The 21,575-nt window shown below is 41.7% G+C and overlaps 1 protein-coding gene and 1 long non-coding RNA gene across 33 annotated transcripts in view; both read right to left on the bottom strand.

Annotated features, from left to right (window-relative positions):
• MAGI1 (membrane associated guanylate kinase, WW and PDZ domain containing 1) overlaps window positions 1–21,575 on the bottom strand; it is a 678,789-nt gene that overhangs the window by 594,471 nt on the left and 62,743 nt on the right.
• Window positions 1–21,575, bottom strand: part of LOC134761010 (uncharacterized) — a 61,845-nt gene that overhangs the window by 6,553 nt on the left and 33,717 nt on the right. Inside the window, exon 2 of the long non-coding RNA XR_010139191.1 lies at window positions 1–21,575. This exon is cut by the window's left edge and continues 6,553 nt beyond it. This is a non-coding gene — a long non-coding RNA (uncharacterized LOC134761010).

The raw sequence follows: 21,575 nt of genomic DNA, 5'->3' as shown, positions 1-21,575 counted from the left end.
AGGAGGAGAGGCGGGGTGTGTTGTCAGGAGGCACGGTGGGGAAATGGCAGTACTGCAACGGAGGACCGCGACTCTGGACTACACAGCCTCGCACTCCAATCTCAGTTCTGCCACTTGTTGCCGGAGGAATCTTAGTCAAGTTTCTTAAACACTCTCTGCCTCAGTTTCTTCACCTATAAACCACAGGCCCCAACCCCCAGGGCTGTTGGGATATATACCAAGCAGGTACTCAGAACAGTGCCTGGCACTGAGGAAGTGCCAGGTAAGGGCAGCTGTTGCTATTTGTGCAAATTCTGACATTTGTCATTCTGAACATAACCCTCAAAACAAAAGAGGTACAACTGTTACCTCCACTGAGAGATGAAAGAATTGAGACTTAGAAAAATGAAGGAATTTGCTCAAAATCATGCAGTTAGTAAGAGACTACACGGAGGGATCCAGTCCTGTTTGTGAAATCAGAGCCCAGCAGTTTTAACCTCTCTCATCTGGTCTTTCTTCCCTTACTTAACTTCCCAAAAGAGAGAGACAGAGACAGAAAGAGAGAATGAGAGATGGGGAGAAAGACAGAGACAGGGAGGAGGGGGGAAGTGAAGAAAACACATTAGAGGTAAATAACTTTTTAAGCTAATAAAAAATAACCTTGGCCAGGTGTGGTGGCTGATGCCTGTAATCCCAACACTTTGGGAGGCCAAAGCAGGAGGATCACTTGAGCCCAGGAGTTCAGGGCCAGCCTGGACAACACTGCCTCTTAAAACTAAATAAATAAATAAACGTAATTAATTGCAAATGAAATTCCACCAGGCCAAACTCTCAGTGGCTACATAATAAGTGGTTACACCTCTCCTAGCCTCCTAGACCAGTTGCACCTCGATTCTAGCTGAGTTTCACTAAGCAGGGCAAATGAAGCAGGAGAAGGCTCTGAGGGAAGTTACCAAATAACCCACCTAAAATTAAGCTCAGCTGTCTTTGAAGAGTCTATTCTAAGGCTCAGGAGTGGTGGCATGATGAATATCGGTGCTAGGAGAAGAAATGCAAAACCATATAACATTTTTGCCTTTCCGTCCTTGAAATGCCTTACAATTTCCTTTGGAAAAAAAAAATTATCTTGTAATTCTTACTTTTCTTTACTTCACTTTTTCATTTCCAGAACTGCTATGGTTCTGGTTGAAGTATCAGAATGACAACCATGGATCTTCTACAATGCCACCATCAGTCTCTCTGCAATTGTAGCAAAGGGAAAAACAACACCATCGAGGCTGCCAGTCACAATATTTACCCATGCCGGAGTGTTCTGTTTGTTTTTGGTGGAGGATGCAAAGAGTAGATAAACGAAAAGCAAAACTTCTCTGTGTCAAAACACAAGCTGAAGATGATTTCCTTCTCCACTGCCCGTGTATGAAATATACACAAATCCAGAGCAGCCCTGGGCCCAAGGAGTGTTTTTGGTTCTGCCTGGCCATAAACACGCCAGCCTTCAAAACATACAGAGACACCAGGACATCAAACAAACAAGGCAGTTCCAGAAAGGATATATCGACTTTTGACGTCTAATGCTCTAGGTGAAATAACTTTGTTTCCCCTAAAAATAGATAAACTAAAATAAATATAAGAGTATTCTACAGCAATGTAGCTAGCCACTTCTTCCTGTGACTCAGAGCAACCTCGTAACTTCTTTTTGATAATAACTATGGGCCAGGAACTAAGTGCTTTTTGGTAGAATGACTGATATGCTCTTCCTACCAACTCAGTGAGGAATTTAAAATGACATCCCTTTGCAGATAAGGAGACTGAGTCTCAAAGAGGTAAATAACTGTGTAGGTTTACATAGCTTGCCACCGGCATTTGACCTTGGTGTGTGAGATTCTTCTGTAGGATGAGGTCTAACGAAATGGCCCCACCTTCAGTTAAGGATTCAAATGACCACCTAGTAGCCCTTCAACCAGGGTTTAAGCTAAACTCATTCAGAGTTTCTGGCTCTAAACCTCACTCTCATTTCTTTACAGTGAAACACAGTAATTTAAAAAATTCGAAGTAGGCATACTTTCAGGTGGCTAAAATTAAAAGATCATCAATACCAAGTGCTGACAAGGACATTAAATAATGGAAACCCATAGACTACTCGTGGTAAAATAAACTGGAAGAGCTGGAACACTGCTTAAAATTTATCTATTGAAGGCAGGGCATGGTGGCTCACACCTGTAATCTCAGCACTTCGGGAGGCTGAGTCAGGAGGCTCACTTGAGGTCAGAAGCTCAAGAACAGCCTGGCCAACATGATGAGACCCCATCTCTATATAAAAAATGCAAAAAAATTAGCTGGGCATGGTGGCACGCACCTGTAATCCCAGCTACTCGGGTGGCTGAGGCAGAAGAATCACTTGAACCTTGGAGGGAGAAGCTGCAGTGAGCCAAGATCACATCACTGCACTCCAGCCTGGGTGACAGAGTGAGAATCCTTCTCAAAAAAAATTATGTTATTGGGATTAGAAAAATGCATAGTCTAACCCAATCCTACAAGTCCACTCTGGGGCATACCCTAGAGAAATGAAAATACATATATACCAAAAGGCATAATGACAGTATCATAATTTGTAATAGTCCAAATTACAAGCAACACAAATCTCATCAAAAGTAGGACACATGAGTAAATGTAGATATATGCATGCTATAGTATTATACAGAAGTCAAAACGGGCTGGGCACACTAGCTCACATCTATAATACAGTACTTTGGGAGGCCTCGATGGGCAGATCACTTGAGGCCAAGAGTTCAAGATCTGCCTGGATAACATGGCAAAACCCTGTCTCTACAAAAAAAAAAAAAAAAAATTAGCTGAGGATGGTGGCACATGCCTGTAGTCCCAGCTACTCAGGGCGCTGAGGTGGGCAGATCACTTGAGCCTGGGAGGTGGAGGCTGCATAAGCCATGACTGCACCAATGCACTCTAACCTTTGCCACAGAGCAAGACCTCATCTCAAAAAAAAAAAAAAAAAAGAAAAAGGAATGAACTACAGTTACATGCGACACGGACAAATCTCAATACAATGTTGAGGAAATGAAGTCAGGTATAAAAGAATCCATGCTGAGTGAATCTATCTGTACAAAGTTCCAAAACAAGAAAATGGGGATAGAGGTCAGGACAATGGTTACCAGGGAGTGAGCCTACCAGGGGGCTTCTTGGTTGCTATTATGTTTTAGTTTTGGTTTTTTTTTTTTTTTTTGAGATGGAGTTTTGCTCTTGTTGCCCAGGCTGGAGTACAGTGGTGTGATCTTGGCTCATTGCAACCTCTGCCTCCCAGGTTCAAGTGATTCTCCTGCCTCAGCCTCCCAAGTAGCTGAGATTACAGGCATGCGGCACCACACACAGCTAATTTTGTAGAAACGGAGTTTCACCATGTTGTTCAGGCTGGTCTCGAACTCTTGACCTCAAGTGATACACCCGCCTCAGCCTCCCAAAGTGCTGGGATTACAGGCGTGAGCCACCGCGCCTGGCCTAGTTCTTGATTGAACTGTTGTAACCTATATGGACTGACTTTGTGGTAACTCATCCACTGCGATTTATGCCCTTCTCAATCAAATGACCTCCCTCTCCTTCCCTCTTCCTCCCTCTTAAAACAAAAAAGTAGGGACATTCATAAAACCTACAAGTCTAAATCAAGTTTTTGAGACTTACACAGGAAAAAATAGGTACAGTGTAAGACATTCTAAATTTAGCTCAATATTCTTAACATGCAGGAACAACTCTATGGAGAAATCCCTTCACCCTCCAATGTTCAACTCGGCAGCATTTTAAATGTTCACATCCAATAAAGACCTGCTTATTGTATCATCAAAAAGGTATGCATGCAATCCATCTCAAGAAGAGGCTTACCTGCACAGTGCCTAGGGTTTACTGCAATGACAAAGTCATTTCATGCCTTGACCGAAAATAGCCTTAGACTGGGTAAAAACTGGGCATTCTCTGCAGTGGTTCCTAAGAGAAGCTGAGGTTAGTGTGGGATTAAATGTCTTTATCCGCACGGGTAGACCTAACTTCCAACAGTCGTACAGAAGACAACAGAGTTCCGGGTAATATGGCCCATATATCGGAGGTTTAAAGCTGATACCCATGGTGCTCATGAGCAAAAATACACATTTAGCCAGGCGGGGGAACTCAGGCCTGTAATCCCAGCACTTTGGGAGGCCAAAGCAGGAGGATCACTTGAGGCCAGGAGTTCGAGACCAGCCTAGCCAACATGGTGAAACCCTGTCTATATTAAAAATACAAAAATTAGCTGGGCACAGTGGTGTGTGCCTGTAGTCCCAGCTGCTGGGGAGGCTGAGGCACAAGAATTGTTTCAACCCCGAAGGCAGAAGATACAGTGAGCTGAGATCGTGCCACTGCACTCCAGCTTGGCCAACAGAGTGAGACTGTATCTCAAAAAAAATAATAATAATACACATTTTGCCCCTTGTCTGGAGTAGAAAGAATTGTGGTACTTCTTACAACTGCCAAGGCCAAAGCCTGAATGAGTTCTAAAAGTCTCTGGAAGTTTCTGAGGGCACAGTCACTCCAAAAGATACAAATCCTGGGACTCTGAACTAGCTTCGTTTGACAGCCCCTTCCTTTGGTTAAATTTCAAAAATATCTCAGGCTCACCTCAAGCTTACTGCATTCAAACATTCTCTGATTTCTCCTTCCTCTCTACTGCATCCTTTGTCTTCTACTCCCTTAGGACATTATTCCTTTCCTACTTGCCTTTTACTCAAGTTGTCTTTATCCTCTTAGCTATACAATGATTTAATTTAGTACAAAGAACATCACTATTCTACCCATCACTGATTCCCGAGGGCAAGGCACTATGTCTGTGCACAGTAAGTGAGTGATGCTTTTTTGTTATTTTGGTTTTTCCTTTTTTGAGACAGGGTCTCACTCTGTCACCCAGGCTGGAGTGCAGTGGTGTGATCATAGCTCATTGTAGCCTCTACTTCCTGGGTTCAAGATCCTCCCACCTTAGCCTACTAAGTAGCTGGGACTACAGACATGGGCCGCCATCCCAGCATCTTTATTATTATTATTATTATTATTATTATTATTATTATTATTATAGAGACAAGGTCTCCCTATGTTTCCCAGGCTGGTCTCAAACTCCTGGACTCAAGTGATCCTCCCATCTCAGCTTCCCAAAGTGCTAGGATTACAGGTATAAGGCACCACGCCCATCCTAATGTCTTAATGGACAAATGAATAAATTCTCTTTTTTTTTTTTTTGAGACGGAGTCTCACTCTGTCGCCCAGGCTGGAGTGCAGTGGTGCAAACTCCACCTCCCGGGTTCACACCATTCTCCTGCCTCAGCCTCCAGAGTAGCTGCGACTACAGGAGCCCGCCATCACACCCGACTAATTTTTTTGTATTTTTTAGTAGAGACGGGGTTTTACCGTGTTAGCCAGGATGGTCTCGATCTCCTGACGTCATGATTCGCCTGCCTCAGCCTCCCAAAGAGCTAAGATTACAGGTGTGAGCCACTGCGCCCAGCCAATAAATTCTCTTTTAATACAAGTAACAACAGAGACAAGTATCTTTCTGTTCTTGTCAAACCAATGACTGCAGCTCTGTATGTTTCCGGAGTGATTTAAACTTGCCAGATGAGCTTTTAGCCAGTCATACTGATTTTCCTTTGAGCCTAGATTCCTCATGTGGAAAAGCTCCCAGAAAAGCTTGACTAGATAAGAAAAAAGTGATGTCTAGACAATTCTGCTTTAGCCTTCTGCTGGGAAAACCTCCAGCTGTTTCACTGAACCTCATACAACCAAGTCATAGTTCACATTTCACAGATTCCTCACCAGGGTTTTGACATCTTGAGGGAAAAGAACTGAAGAAGGGTGGGCAAACATCTGACTATAGAGTGGTTTCTAATAAAGCAATAAGTACAAACAATTCCAAGAAAACTAGGATGTCACTGGTCCCTGTGGTCACCAAACAAAAAGGATGTCTGTCCTATGTAAGGACACTGAAGAGGGGAAAAAGTGCCTAATCCTAATTTAATTATAATATTTTTTCCTATAATCAGAGAGGAGAAAGTCACCCAGGCTTGAAGCCAAAATTATAAATCTCATTGTCCACACAAATTGTACAAGATTTCCCTTGAGCAGACTGCAGGGAGGTGGGCTCTTGTTATCCTTCCTTCCTTTCAAGTCTTCCATTTCTGTCTGTAATTTTCCCACCTTTGTTTCCATATAACTTCACCATCCTTGCTCCTATATGGCCACAAAGAAAAGAAACTCTGAGAAATGAGTTGAAATACCCCAGTTAAATAGATTCCTTCCTTGTCTATTAACAAGACATCACTCTTATTTACTTTCTGTACCTTGGCTCTAAGCTATAAGTTCATCTGTCTTTTCTATGCTATAGGCAGTACAGAGCATGGGCAAGCCTGAAATGGCAGGCCTGCAAATATTGATATGCCAAATGAGAAATAAGTAAACTTGCTTTCAACTAACATGAAATCCCAGAATAACCTTTGAATTTCCATGACACCATTCATCTAGGGATAAGAGGGGAAGGCATAAGGGGGCATTCCTGTGTCCATCTGGAATACCCCTGCAACAGGCTATTACCACTTACTGCAGTGCATTAAAGGTAGGACAAACAGCCAGGAAACGAACTGGTCTCTGTCCAGTCAAAGAATTAGTCAACACAAATCCACAGAAATAAGTCACCTTGAGCTTGGTACTACCTACCCATAATGCATTTCCCCTCACCTCTTTAAATTCATTCAGTTATTCATCCCCTCCCTTCCTAGGTGGTAACTACAACTGTTATTTTCAACTCCAGTTCCTTATGCAACACTGAACATGCATAACTGAACTGTACACTGTTAACTGAATAGATGATCAGTATAATAGTCCTCATGTAAATTAAGGAAAATATGTAAAAACCCCCAAAAAATCCACTGAAAAATCATTTGTGCATTCAACATAGAAAGACTCTTAAATATGCTATGCAGGATATCTTAGAAAATAATATTAAAATGAAGCCCTCTTGGAGAAACTAATGATTTATTTTTAAAAGTCTAGTGAGTGCCTAGATAGTGCCTTACCAAGGCATTCCGCAGAAAACAGGGTTCCTCGTATTCAACGCAGTCAGGAGGTGAACTGATATCAAAGAACCACACCCATTCGTGTCATTTTACACGTTTCAAGAAACAAACTTTCCAATAAAGACAGACTCCATTCCTCTTTCCCCTGACCTTCCTGTCAGGCTTCCCTTAATAAAGTTTCTGCCAGATAAACATCATGAATGTTCCATTGTGCTGAGAAGAAAGAAGTTTACAGCAAATTGCTTGGTTAGAGCTAACAGTCTGGGAGCCACCTGAGCAAATCAGCCAAGTGCTTTGGAAAAAACTATTTCCAAATTGGGACAGTTTCCATGAAGTGACTGGGCATAGTCTTCATGAAGAGGTTGTTTGTCTCCTCCTATCTGTCATATCGGTAGTTTCAAGATAAGAAGAAAGCATATTTGGACTGTTTGTTCTCATGGACATTAATCTGATTGTATTTTTTTTTTTTTTTTGGACGGAGTCTCTCTCTGTCGCCCAGGCTAGAGTGCAGTAGTGCAATCTCCGCTCACTGCAAGCTCTGCAGTGGTTCACGTCATTCTCCTGCCTCAGCCTCCTGAGTAGCTGGGACTACAGGCGCCCGCCACCACGCCTGGCTAATTTTTTTTTGTATTTTTAGTAGAGATGGGGTTTCACCATGTTAGCCAGGATGGTCTTGATCTCCTGACCTCGTGATCCACCCGCCTCGGCCTCCCAAAGTGCTAGGATTACAGGCGTGAGCCACCGCACACAGCCTCTGAATTGTATTTTTCAAGTGTACTACAGTTCCTCCAGGAGCTACACACGCAACGAATGTACTTTCCAACTTGGTTATTTAGGAAGATCAGCTTTGTTACATCAAAACGTCCATTAGAAAGTCATGACACAGGCCAGGCGTGGTGGTTCACACCTGTAATTCCAGCACTTTGGGAGGCCGAAGTGGGTAGACTGCTTGAGGTCAGGAGTTCAAGACCAGCCTGGCCAACATGGTGAAACCCTATATCTACTAAAAATGCTGGGCGTGGTGGCCCACGTCTGTAATCCCAGCTACTCAGGAGGTTGAGACACAAGAATCACTTGAACATGGGAGGCAGAGGTTGCAGTGAGCACAGATCACGCCACTACATTCCAGCCTCGGCAACAGAGCGAGACTCTGTCTCAGGGGGAAAAAAAAAAAAAAAAAAAAAAAAAGAAGCAGAAGCACAAGAAAAAGAAGAAGAGGAGAAAAGAAAAAGAAAAAGAAAGTCACAACAAAATGAGCAGAGAAATTAGGTTTTACCTCAAGTGTCAGCGAAAAAAAAGAAAGTTAAAACAAGATGAGTTTTTTTTTTAAACACTGCATATAAAACAATGAAGTAATTTGTTCAGAGAGTTCTGCTGTTAAAATAATGACAATCTGGCCAGGCGCAGTGGCTCATGTCTGTAATCCTAGCACTTTGGGAGGCCAAGGCAGATGGATTGCCTGAGCTTAGGAGTTCAAAAACAAAGTGGCCAACACAGTGAAAAAAAAAAAAAAAAATTAGCTGGGAGTGGCATTTGTAGTCCCAGCTACTCGGAAGGCTGAAGCAAAAGAATTGCTTGAACCTGGGAGGTGGAGGTTGCAGTGAGTCGAGAGCGCACCACTGCACTCCAGCCTGGTCAACAGAGCGAGACTCTGTCTCCTAAAAAGAAAAAAAAAAAGTAGCTCGGCCAGGTGCAGTGGCTCACGCCTGTAATCCCACCACTTTGAGAGGCCAAGGTGGGTGGATCAAAAGGTCAAGAGATCCAGACCATCCTGGCCAACATGGTGAAACCCCGTCTCTACTAAAAACACAAAAATTAGCTGGGCATGGTGGCATGCGCCTATAGTCCCAGCTACTCAGGAGGCTGAGGCAGGAGAATCACTTGAACCCAGGAGGCGGAGGTTGCAGTGAGCCAAGATCGCACCACTGTACTCCAGCCTGGGTGACAAAGCGAGACTCAGTCTCTAAATAAATAAATAAAAATAACGACAATCTAATGTAGGATGGGCAGTTTGTAACTTTTCCATAATTCTTATATGATTTTAAGAGGGCCCTATGCCAACTCCTTTGATATGCACTATTTTACTTGAAATCACACAACACTCCCAAAACAGGAGAAAAATTTTGTAAAGACAGAGAGCTTTGCTTGTTGTATACATTTATTTATCTCAAGATTTGGCACAATGCCAGAGATACAGTGGTACTTAATGATATCTGTGGACTGAAGGTCAACACTTTTTCATATGTCAGACAAATACAGCTCACAATGATTAAGAAATTTGTCTGAGACCACAAGGTTGGGAAATGACTAAGCCAAGCTTCCAATGAAGGGCAGTGAGTCAGATTCCTGAGTCTAGTCCATCTAATACAATTGTTAAGGGTGTTAACATTAATCTTTACTGCATCACATTTCTGCAAGGAAGCTTTGGGCCACCATCCTGAAGACTGAGAAACCAACACAATTTTAACCCATTAAGCATAGCAACTGCCCTGCCCTGTCTTTCAATATCCTGTCCCTGTCTCATTCACAGTGTACCTCTGCCCCCAGTAATTACCTTAGCGTCAGAGATCCACAAACAAAAACAATGTTAAGACTTGAGAGAAGCCAAACCACTCACCTGCTGAGGTATGGCAGCCCTAACTGTGGAGTATTACCTCCCTACTGATATCAAAATCAGACCCTACAAAGGAGAATGAAAGGTCATCTGAAATCACCTTGACACTCCAAACAGGGACTTACATCTGTGGGTCAGAGAGTGAATGAATCATAGAAAGAAGAACTCTTCATAGAACAGGGCATGAGTCACTGGTTCCTTTCTTATTGAGACAGAAAGTGAGGTATATCCTTTTATATATCTTGGGGGTAGTGCGGGGGCGGGGGGAACCACCATCTCTTTCATTTGCTCCCATTCTCATAGCTCCATGAACTGTCCACAAATTCTCACCAGTGAGTATGTGGTTCTCTTTTCAAGGCAGGGCTATCGCCCTTAACTTCCACTCCTCTCCAAACTTCAGGTTGTTTAGCACTAACTCCACTCAGACAGATTTTTTGAGCAGCTGCACACCTTTGTCTCCCTGACCAGAATCCCTAGGAATCACGCAAATCCTCAGGCGTATCCTAGGTTCACTTTCAGGCAATTCCCTAAGGATGCCCCTTTTTTATGTTCATCAGCCTTAGGAAGCCACCCCCAAGTCCAACAGATACACAGTCCCCTTTTTGTGGATGTCCAGGCCACACAAGAAATGGAAAGAATTTCAATAAGAAACTCTCCTGGAAACTATATGCATATGCATATCTACTTCTAGGTACTGATGATACCAAGGACTCTTTCATAAAGACAAGCACATTGGCCAAAGCCCCAAGGCATAATTAGCCTTGCTCTAAAACTTTCCTAAGCGGCCAGAATCTACTGCATATATTTTTCTTAGCCAAGAAAAAGACGTAGAGTATAAATGATTTTCCACTAGGTACCTTCAAAACAGATGCAACTATTTGGTAAATGTTCCATATGCCCAGAGCATCCATTGTCAATGGAGACCAGACATACAAACTCTGAGGATCATTTAATTCAGTGTTCAAAAGAACTTCCATCATTCGCATCCCAGCCTCATGACTTTTGCCACATATGGGTACCACTTCTACTATTCCACTTTAGCCTTTTTAAAACCACTTTCTTTTCATGTAATTAAATATATTTTAAATGGAAACTTTATATCACCTCTAGGAATAGACATGCAGAACCAGCTGCCATAAAAATAAAGTAACTAAAAGCAAATACATTGAAAGCAAAATCTTGCCATTAAAAGGTATGGTCTCTCAATTAGGAAGGAAAATTAGCAAATGTTAGGGGGTGCTGAAGACATATTAACACCTAATAGAGACTTATTTGATGTAATCTCAAGAACTGAGAAAGGATTAATGGAAAGGAGGAAAGGAATGAATTTGAACTGAAGCAGGAACTCAAGTGAGAAGACAAAATCTGAGGACTCTGTTTCCCCCCTTTTTTTTTTTTCTTTTTGGTTTTGTTTGTTTGTTTTTGAGACGGAGTCTCACTCGGTCGCCCAGCCTGGAGTGCAGTGGCTCACTTCAACCTCCGTCTCCCAAGTTCAAGCAATACTCCTGCTTCAGTCTGCCTAGTAGTAGTAGCTGGGATTACAGGAATGCGCCACCATGCCCAGCTAATATTTTGTATTTTTAAGAGACGGGATTTCGCCATGTTGGCTGGGCTGGTCTCGAACTCTGACCTCAAGTGATCTGCCTGCCTCCACCTCCCAAAGTGCTGGGATTACAGATGTGAGCCATCACACCCCACCAGTCCCCCTCCTCTTTATACTGCTTACTATGGGTTACTTCTCAGAGATACAAGACGGTATCAATGCCACAACCTAGGGTAAATGACCAACTGGAGTGTGGTTTGTCCTCAAAACTTCCATGTATAAGATAGAGTCAGTAGTATACTTATTTCTATTTCCTAACCTTCTTCCCACAAAATATTTTGGACAACAAACTAAGAGTAATTTGCTAGCATCTCAGAAGCTAAACAGGTGACCAATGATGGCACTGCCAAAACACCCCATGGTAATTCCTATTCAGCTAAGTCAGTTAGAGCCCATACAGCAAAAGCCCTCTGAATTCGAAATACTAATGGAAGGGACAGTATTTTACCAAACTACAAAAAACAGCAAGGTGTTCTCTCTTCTGCAAGACTGACTTTTCAATAACTAAAAGTTACACCAAAATAATAATAATAATAATAAATAATTAGGTGCGTCTACCTATTTGTTTTATTCAACCACAGAAATCTCTGCCACCATATAGAATCCTGAAATTTCTGCATCTTGTGACTAACAAAAAGAGAAAGGGCAACTATTGGGAGGCTGGGGCAGGAGGGCTGCTTGAGCCTAGAAGTTCGAGGTTGCAGTGGACTATGACGGCACCACTGCACTTCAGGATAGGTGGGCAGGGGTAGGGGGGAGTGGGGAGAGTGGGGGCGCGGCCAAAGCCTAGAGATTATGGCCATAGAAATAAAATAGATTTGTGATCAAACCCCATTACTGCTAATTACAAGGCATCAGCTTGCTCATCTGCAAGTGGGGATAATCTGCTTAAGGTGGTTTTGAAGACCAAATGAGGCAATGTACATGAAATGTCTGGCACAGTACCAGGCACATAGTTGCTTCTCCCTAAAATCCATGAAACCTACTGAATTAGTCTTTTTTAAATCCATGAAATGAATATTACTTTAGCACTTACTCTCTCTCATATACCAAATGGTTAATATACAGTAACTGTTGTTTTCAATGTCATACATGTATTAATACATTTAATCTCACAAAACTCTATGAAGTTGGCACTATCGTGATTTCCATTATACAGATGACAACACTGAGGCACAAAGAGGCTCAGCAACTTGCCCAGAGTCACAGGGTTAGTGGACAGTAGAGCCAGGATTCAAACCCAGGCAATCTGGCACCACAGCACATATTCCTAACTACCCATACCATGGTGCCTTTGAAATGCTGGAGAAACATCACTGAAAAAGCCCAAAAAGGTAGACAGAGTGATAGACAGTTGGACAGCTATGTGATAAAACAGCATGGTAAAATGTCAGTGGCAGAAACTAAGCAGGGGGCATACAGGTGTTTGCTAAAAAATTCTTTCAACGTTGCTGTATGTTTAAAATTTTTCATAAGAAAACATTGGGAGGAGATCAAGGAAGAGCCCAGAGTGTCATCTCCTCCTCAAAAATGGAAGCGTACTGAAAAAAAAGGTTACGCCAATAATGTCAGGGTGAAAGGATTTCCCCACCCCCACCTGCCTCCCCTCCAAAAAGTATCCCAGTTAAAATCTATAGGCCACAGATTCAAGTCACAGGTTGCCCCAACTGGGGCCAATGGCTGAGAAAGAGAGAGAAGCAGATGGGCTGTAAAACTGGGTCCTCTGCCAGCTAAGCTACAGAAACCATCTCCCAATTGAAAGTGTTAATGAAAATGCCAGGCCAAAGCAGTCGACAGGAAACGTTTCTTGACACTGTACAGGCAAACAAATATGGCTTCTCCTACAAAGACAACGAATGCAGTGGTCCAACCAGGCCTGTCTTTAAGTACTGGCAAGCACCCAAGGCAAGTTAACAGATTTCAACTTCTCAGGCTCTATAGATGAGTACCAGCTCTCAAAGACCTCCCAGGGGATGGAAGGGAAGGAAGAGTGAGTAAGGGGATTTCATCCAGGTGAAGCTGAGCCAGCGATTAAAGGGGAGGAGGGGTGAGTCTGCAGCGGTACTCCTCACCCCTGGGGGTCAAGGAGGAAACTGAGGCAGTGCTTTCAAAGGAGACAAGTTATGTCTTTCACAAATGCTCCTATGACTGGTGCTGTACGGAATGTAATGAGATAAACCCTTGAACTGAAAGCCTGACAGCTTCTAGACTAGCTCTAAGGGAAGCAAGTTAGAGACAGAAATGGAAAGAAAAATATGGTAAGAAAGGGGATTAAATTTTAGGCATATTCTATACAGTTGGCAAAAGTGAAAAATGATGCATCTTTTTGAAAGAGCAATTTGGCAATATCGAACAAAAACATGAAATGTGTCCACCTTTTGAACCAGAAAAGTCCACTACTGGGATTTTATTTTACAAATACAATTATATGTGCATAAAGATCAAAATACAAGGATGTATTACTGATTCCAGCATTATTTGTAAAAACAAAAGGCTGGAAAGAACCTTAATGCTCATCAGCAGAGGACAGGCTTAATGAATTACATACAGAACACTGATTCAAAGGTAAACTCCAAGTCATTGAAAAGAATGGAATCCATCTTAGTGCTGATAGAAAAAGAGCTCTAAAATGTAGCTGTAAACGTGAAGTGGAAAAAAACAAGGAGCAGAAACTCATATACACATATCATTTTTAAAATAAGGTGTGTGTGTATATGCACACACGTTCTCTATATAATATATACATATTTTTTTTAAAGGAGAGCAAGAGAAAGGAGGGGAAACAAGTATACTTGTATATATATAAACAATTCTAGCACAAGAAACTGGAGAAGTCAGGATATTAGAGACTTTTCACTCTATACCCTTTTTTATTCTGATTGAATTTTTTTAATTCTACACAGTTTTCTCACTTTAAATTAAATATATACGAATATTCTACATAAGACCATTTAAAATAACCTTTTATTCATAAGAAATGTAATGGTTTGTTTGAAATTTAGTCATAACATCCCTGTAAGTTTCATGCAATTAAATGCTTACCATATGCTAAACATTTGATGAGACTACCTTAAATCCAAAGTAGTCAGAGAGCAGATACAATCAAAAGAAGGACTACGTAATTTGCTTATTAGGAACATTTAGCAAAAGGCTAACACCCAGCTCAGAGTAATTCAAGCAAAAGAGTAAAGTTATTATCACACTGAGGTCCTTCATAGAACCCAAGGGAACAACTGAGGCTGGTCTGCAGAACAAGGGAAGTGAAGACTTGAACACCGTGGGGAGTCTCTCTCCATCTTCATGGCTTCATTTCCTCTCACTGTACAGTAGTAGCTTCTTCCACATGCCACAAAACATTGCTCTCACAGTTCCTAGTGGTTATCTGTAACCATTTCACTGGGAGCGGAGATATTTCTCAAGTTTGGAATTACTGGCATTTTGGCTGGTATGGTTCTGTGTTAGGGGCTGGGGGGTGGCTGTCCTGTGCATTGTAGAATGTTTATCAGCATCCCTGGCCTCCATTCCCCCTCCTCGTAGTTGCAATAACCAAAAATATCCTCAGATATTGCCAAGTGCTCCCTAGGGGATAAAACTGCCACTGACCTGGGAGAAACTGAACTGCTTGCTCATTCACCTTCCTAAGTGCTGGGGAAGGACCCTGACTGCCTAGCTTTTGGCTCAAATGTGGCTGAATAACTAGAGCACGCTTGCACTCACAAGGTGACCCCTTCATAAGCTTGTGGTTTAAGGAGTTGTTGCTCTTTACCACTGCTATAGGGCTTTCCCTAAACCCTCTAAGTCAGTAATGTCCAACATAACTTTCTGCAGGAAGATATCCATCATGTGCTGTCCAAAACAGCAGCCACTAGCCATATGGGGCTATTAAGCACCTGAAATACAGCTCCTATTATCGAAGAACTGCTTTTAAAATTTTTTATTTGACTTTCATTAATTAAATTTAAATAGGCACATGTAACCCTCGACCACCTAATAGAACAGCACAGCTCTAAGTACTGAGAACATTCAAGCTCCTTTCGAACAGTTGCCAGCATACGATGGGGGCTTAATAAGTATTTGCTGAATAAAGGAATGAATATGATTGGGCTCAGGGTCTTGGTTGGCGAAAGTCATTAAACCAGCTCAGATGGTTCCACCTATAGGAAAAATGGGAACTCAGTGAGAAAGGATCTGAAACAGAAGCAACCCAGTGTCCATCAACAGATGAATGAATAAACAAATCGAGGTGTGCACACATGGCAGAATATTTATTAAGCTCTAAAAAAGAAGACTATTTTGACACATGCTACAATGTGAATAAGCTTGAAGACATTTTGCTAAGTGAACTATGCTGATCACAAAAGGACAAATACTGTATGAGTCCACTTATATGAGGTACCAAGAATAACTAAATTCATAGAGCTAGAATACAATGGTGGTTGCCAGGGGTTGGGGGTACCAGGAAGTGGGGACTTAATATGTAATCAATAAAGAGTTTCAGTTTGGGAAGATGAAGAAGTTGTGGAGAGGAATGGTGGTGATGGCTGCACAACAATGTAAACATAACTAATGCCACAGAAGTGTACACGCAAAAGTGGCTAAAACGGTCAATTTTATGTCAGGTATACTTTACAATTTTGTTAAAAAAAAAAAAAAAGAATCAAGAAGGCTTAATATGGTATGGTGGACTGAACCATTGCTCACAATTCTTTACAGCATCCCTATACTCCAGAAATAAATGGAACAAACCTGAACCCAAACCCACACTCTGGAGCTAACACCAGCCAACCCACACCCTAAGTAAAGCTACCCTACAAAGCTATGACTGACAGCATGAGATCCTTGCTGTTGCAGGTTATGGGTTCCAGGGAAGTTTGTTACACAGCATGTTTATAGCAAGAGTCAGATACATTAAGTCTCAATGGTCATGGCTTTGCCACCAAGAGAACATTCAAAGAATAATGAATACTTGCCACAGTGTGGCTAAGGATCAGCTGCATTCTAAAACTACAGATAGATCAGTTTTAAAAAATAAATAAATAGGCTGGGCGCAGTGGCTCATGCCTGCAATCCCAGCACTTTAGGAGGCCGAGGTAGGCGGATCACGGGGTCAAGAGATTGAGACCATCCTGGCCAACATGGTGAAACCCCATCTCTACTAAAACTACAAAAATTAGCCAGGCGTGGTGGCGGGCACCTGTAGTCCCAGTTACTCAGGAAGCTGAGGCAGGAGAATCACTTGAACCCAGGAGGTGGAGGCTACAGTTAGCCAAGATCGTGCCACTGCACACCAGCCTGGAAACAGAGTGAGACTCCATCTCAAAAATACATAAATAAAACCATGAACTATGACATTTGATGAATCATTATTCAAAAGGTCCACTAAGCCTCAGATCCTTGAAGAAGGTGGGTCCAATGTAGAACTGTGCTTCATTCCTTAAGGGTCTATGGATTACGGTCTTAAGTGATGTTGAGCCTGAAGAAAACAAACCCTGGCACTTCTCATAACCCATTATCATCTCTGGAGACCATCTGATTCTAAAGAGATGCAATTTGAAATGCTCCCTGAAGCACTTCAGGCCTCAACATTCTCATTAAATTTCCCCTTTCAGCTGTCCCTGGCAGTCACTCCCAGCTGGCAGCCAACATCCTCTACTGTCTGCGACCCTCCACCCTGAAAGGAAATAAAATCTACATCCAATTCAAGCACATATTTTCACGCAATTCAAAGAAAACAAACTGTGAACAACCTGAGGGCTCAATGGAGCCCTGTTACCATCTACAAAGACTCATGAAACAGACTCAGGCACATCATCACTTCCACAAAACACAGAAGCCTTCCTGCATCCTGCTGGGAGAAGCCCTCCCAGCTTCCTGCCTGACACACTTCCCTGGACTTTAACCAGCTCTACTTCCCTCCACCTCTGTACCAGTGACCAAGGACCAGAACTAGTTAAGATTTTTATTTTTCCTAAGGAGCAAACTTCTTACGCTGCTTCACCCCAAGAGCTCAATGGAGTTGCCTCTTGGGCACACTTAATAATCATGTTGTACCTCAGCAAGGGGCAGATGATAAAATCCAAAGGCAAATGGGACAAGCTGTTAGCCAGGGATGAGAGAACTAGTAAAGGGGAACAGACTATTCTAGGAAATAAGAAAGGAGGTGCTCGGGCAAGGCTTGCTCAGGCCCATCTTCCTCCAGCCTGGCAGCCTGACTGGTCCCTAATTCTGCCACCTCACATTGCAAAGCAGTTATCTCATCTCTCAACTGAAAAACTGACAGGCACAGAAGAGAGCAGACAAGAAGTCCACACACACTAGCAGCAGAAAAGAAGGTGAAGGAGAGAAGACCATAGAAAGAGGTTTATGACATAAAGCCATTGTTGCTAATTCAAATTGTTAACTATTGCGAGAAAGGAGCAGAGAATATATTTTAGAAAATGTTCAGCAGAAGAAATTTTGCTGGTTAATTGACTACATCTTGGTAGTTTTAAATATTTTCTGATGCAGTCAGGTTCCTATGTCTAAGACATATGCCTGTGACATACACATGTTTCTTCCTTTATTAAAATTATAATAATGACTTTAATTAGGTATTCCTTTTAACTTTGTTTCTATTATGTAAACAACTTCTGGGCAGTAGGCACTGTATGATCTTTACTTGGCCAGAGCCATTTCGCTTCCTTTTATTTGCAGTTTCTATTCAGTCCAAAATATCATGTATTTTTGCTAAAATCATTATGATCTCCCCTGAAGGGCTAGGACTGGGTGAGATCAGCTGCTAACAATAAGAATAACGATGAAGAACAACAAGGGGAAAAATATCAAGAGAAGCAGTCAGATACTCAACTATTCACGGTCAACATTTATTAGGCACATATACGCATACACTTAATCCTCAGAACAACACAAAAACATGTTTGTTTTATTCTTATTTTATATATGGAAAATAAGCTCAAATGAGTTCCAGCAAGTTGATCAAAGTCAAACATATGAAAGACAGCGGTGCTCCTACAAAAGCCAGAGCCAATCAATCAAGTCTTGTTCTCCGAACCACTTCACTAGTATACTACCCCCCGGTGGGTACCAACTACACTTTTACTAAGATGAAAAGTAAAGCAGTCCAGGTGTGGTGGCTCACACCTGTAGTCCCAGCTACTTGGGAGGCTGACATGGGATGATCACTTGGGCCCAGGAGTTAGAGGCTGCAGTGAGCTATGATCATGCCACTACACTCCAGCTGGGTGACACAGTGAGACCCTGTCTCAAAAAATAATAAAATAAAATAAATAAAAGGCAATTTGTTCTCCTCTCAGCAGAACAGGTGCCCCCTATTCTCACTCATCTCAGCCCCCTTTCCTAACAGTCATCAAAATGTTATGAGATAAAGTAAATTTTTGTTAAGTTCTCTAACCTGGTATTTTCTATTCTTTTTTCTTCATCTTCAGTACCTTTGTAAGGGAAGTAGAAAAAATTTCCTTTGGGTTGTACAGGATTTAATAAGATACACCATTTAAAGTTCTGACTATTGCAGCTCCCATGATACTCTGATACAAATTTGGCCAAACCATGCTTTAAGGGCTCTGTGTACACACAGGAGATGGTGTAAGTGAATGTCTCCTAGCCAAACTATGCGCTCCTGAAGCATGGTACTGCATGTCGGTACACAGCCATATAAACACATGCACAACAGAGCAGCTAAGAGCTTAGATCTGCATTTGAAATTCACCTTCAATTCTTACTGATTTTTGGACTTTGTTCCTAATTATTCTAAATCTTAGTTTCATTATCCATAAAATAGGGATAATACTTATAATTCCTTGGGAGGATTAATAAAAGAAATGTACATAAATTGCTTAGCACAGAGTATGGCATAGAGAAAGAACTCTATCAATATTATTATTTATTTGGCCCAAGTCTCATTTTCTTTCTTAAATTCCTTAGTACCTTTTTGTTTTCAGAACAATTCATATAATCAGAGAAAAAAATGTAAACCGTGAAGACAAATAATCCACTTAAAGCATTACATAATTTATAAATGCTGATGCCATAAAATATGCTTTGCATTAATTTCATCTAAAATTCAGTTTTATAGTATACATCGAATATGGTTTAAATGGATGTTGATTGTTCCTTTTTTAGAATTAGCATGAAGAATATAAAAAAAGGAAAGGTACAGAAAAATGAAATCTTTCTTAGATATTTACTTCCAGAATTTAAATTTAATACTAGGAAAGTAACAAAGTAGAATTCGACCCTTGTTTTGCTGAAGACAACTAGATATTTTGCTCCTTCAAAGCATGGATTGTGGCAATCTTCTTAGCATCCTAATCACCATGCACTGTTCCTGGGAAATAGTAGGCCCTCAAACATTTGTTGAAAGCATAAAGAGTGAGCAAATGGGAGAGTGAGAGGGAAGAAGGGAGGGAGGGAGGGAGGGAGGGAGGGAGGGAGGGAGGGAGGGAGGGAGGAATGGATGGGTGGATGGGTGGATGGATGGATGGGTGGATGGATGGATGGATGGATGGATGGATGGATGGATGGATGCATGCATGGATTAACCAACCTTATGTTGCCAGTTTGTTTCAGTTATTTATTGCTGTGTAACAAGTAACCCCAGTCTTATTGGCTTCAAACAATAAGCATTTATTATCTGACAGTTTCTGTGGGTCAGGAATCCAAGACTGGCCTAGCTGGGTGGTTCTGGCTCAACATCTCTCACACCTCTGCAAAGTGTTAGTGGGGCTGCAGTCATCTACAGCTTGACTGGTCCAGAGGATATTCTTCCAAGCTCATTCGCATGGCTGTCAGCAGGTGGCTTCAGTTCCTCACTGTGTGCGCCTCTCCACAGCACTGCTCGCAGCATAGCTTCGGCCAGAGCAAGAGATCCAAGAGAGAGGGAAATAGAAAGGATGACTAGGACAGGAGGCAGACTTTTATAATCTTATCCTGGAAGTGAAACGCCATCATTAGGCTATTGGTCTCACAGACCTGGGAACAGACTGCACGAAGGTGTAAACACCAGGAGGCAGGGATCACTGGAGGACATCATAGAGGCTGTGGAGTTTGAAATAATCAAATCTTCTAAATCGCAAAGCCAGTAACAAATTAACATAGTACCATAGGCAGGGTTATTTTTGTACAGCTGCAAAAACTTATTCAAATCATTCATATTATGTTGCAAAGATTAAAAGGGAAATAGCTATTTAAAAAAAAAAAAAAACAGTAAATATCCATGAGAAATGTCAACTTGGATTTTCTTCCTAACCCAAAAATGATTGAAATGTTCCTCCTGCCCAACTTTCAACTCATGGCAATAGTTAGTTTCATTCTAAAAATTCAAGACTTGACTCAGCAAACACATCAGTGCCAAGAAAGCAAATTTCCAAAATTATGTCTGTCTCTTTATGGAGCACAGGCCAAACTTAAAGGAAAAAGAGTTTAGACCACAAAATAATCTGTCATTTCTAGCCCTCATACCAGCATATTGAAATGGTGGGGTCTTCGACACTTTATGTAAGGCATAAAATATAAGAAAATACTTTCAAGAATGCCTTATTACCCAAATCTGAATTGAAAGATGGTTTTTAGGCCGGGCACAGTGGCTCAAGCCTGTAATCCCAGCACTTTGGAAGGTGGAGGTAGGCAGATCATTCGAGCCTAGGAGCTTGAGACCAGCCTGAGCAACAAGGCAAAATCCCCTCTCTATCAAAAATACAAAAATTAGACAGTCTCATAACCCTATCTCAAAATAATAAATAGATAAAAATTTAAAATAAAATAATAAAGATGATTTTTGCATCACCAAATCTTTGCACTGATTTCTCTCTAGTTTTTCCTTTGCAATGAAATGTCACTCAGACTTGGACTAAGATTAAGTCATAACTGACAGCTGTTGACTTTCTCAAGCTCTTCTCTGACTGCATCAAGCCTGAGTATCCTTATTTTGCACATTCTTCCTTACGTAAGATGCTTCTGAGGGATGGTGGCAGTGGCTGGCACGTATTAATACAGAACACTTCAAATTATATTTTTGAGCTAGAAATTCCAGAGAAACAAATACCAGGCTGAAGTCAGTTGCTACTGAATGATGGAGAACCTCCATTCCGAAGGACAGTCTTTATTTATGGCTTCATCCTAGGTTGGTGCCTTCAAAGCTGTCCTTTGCAAGTGTTTCATCCCATTTCTACTCTGAGTGCTAAGAAGCCAGGAACATTTGGTGAACTCGGCTATGTCCCTCTGCACTGGTGGTGACTTTTTGCCGCTCCTCCCTAGACAACCC

The sequence above is a fragment of the Pongo abelii genome, chromosome 2, assembly GCF_028885655.2.
Source record: "Pongo abelii isolate AG06213 chromosome 2, NHGRI_mPonAbe1-v2.0_pri, whole genome shotgun sequence".
In the NCBI taxonomy this organism is placed as follows: domain Eukaryota; kingdom Metazoa; phylum Chordata; class Mammalia; order Primates; family Hominidae; genus Pongo; species Pongo abelii.
Note: the sequence above shows the minus strand (reverse complement) of the source record. Positions and strands in the feature narration are given on the sequence as shown.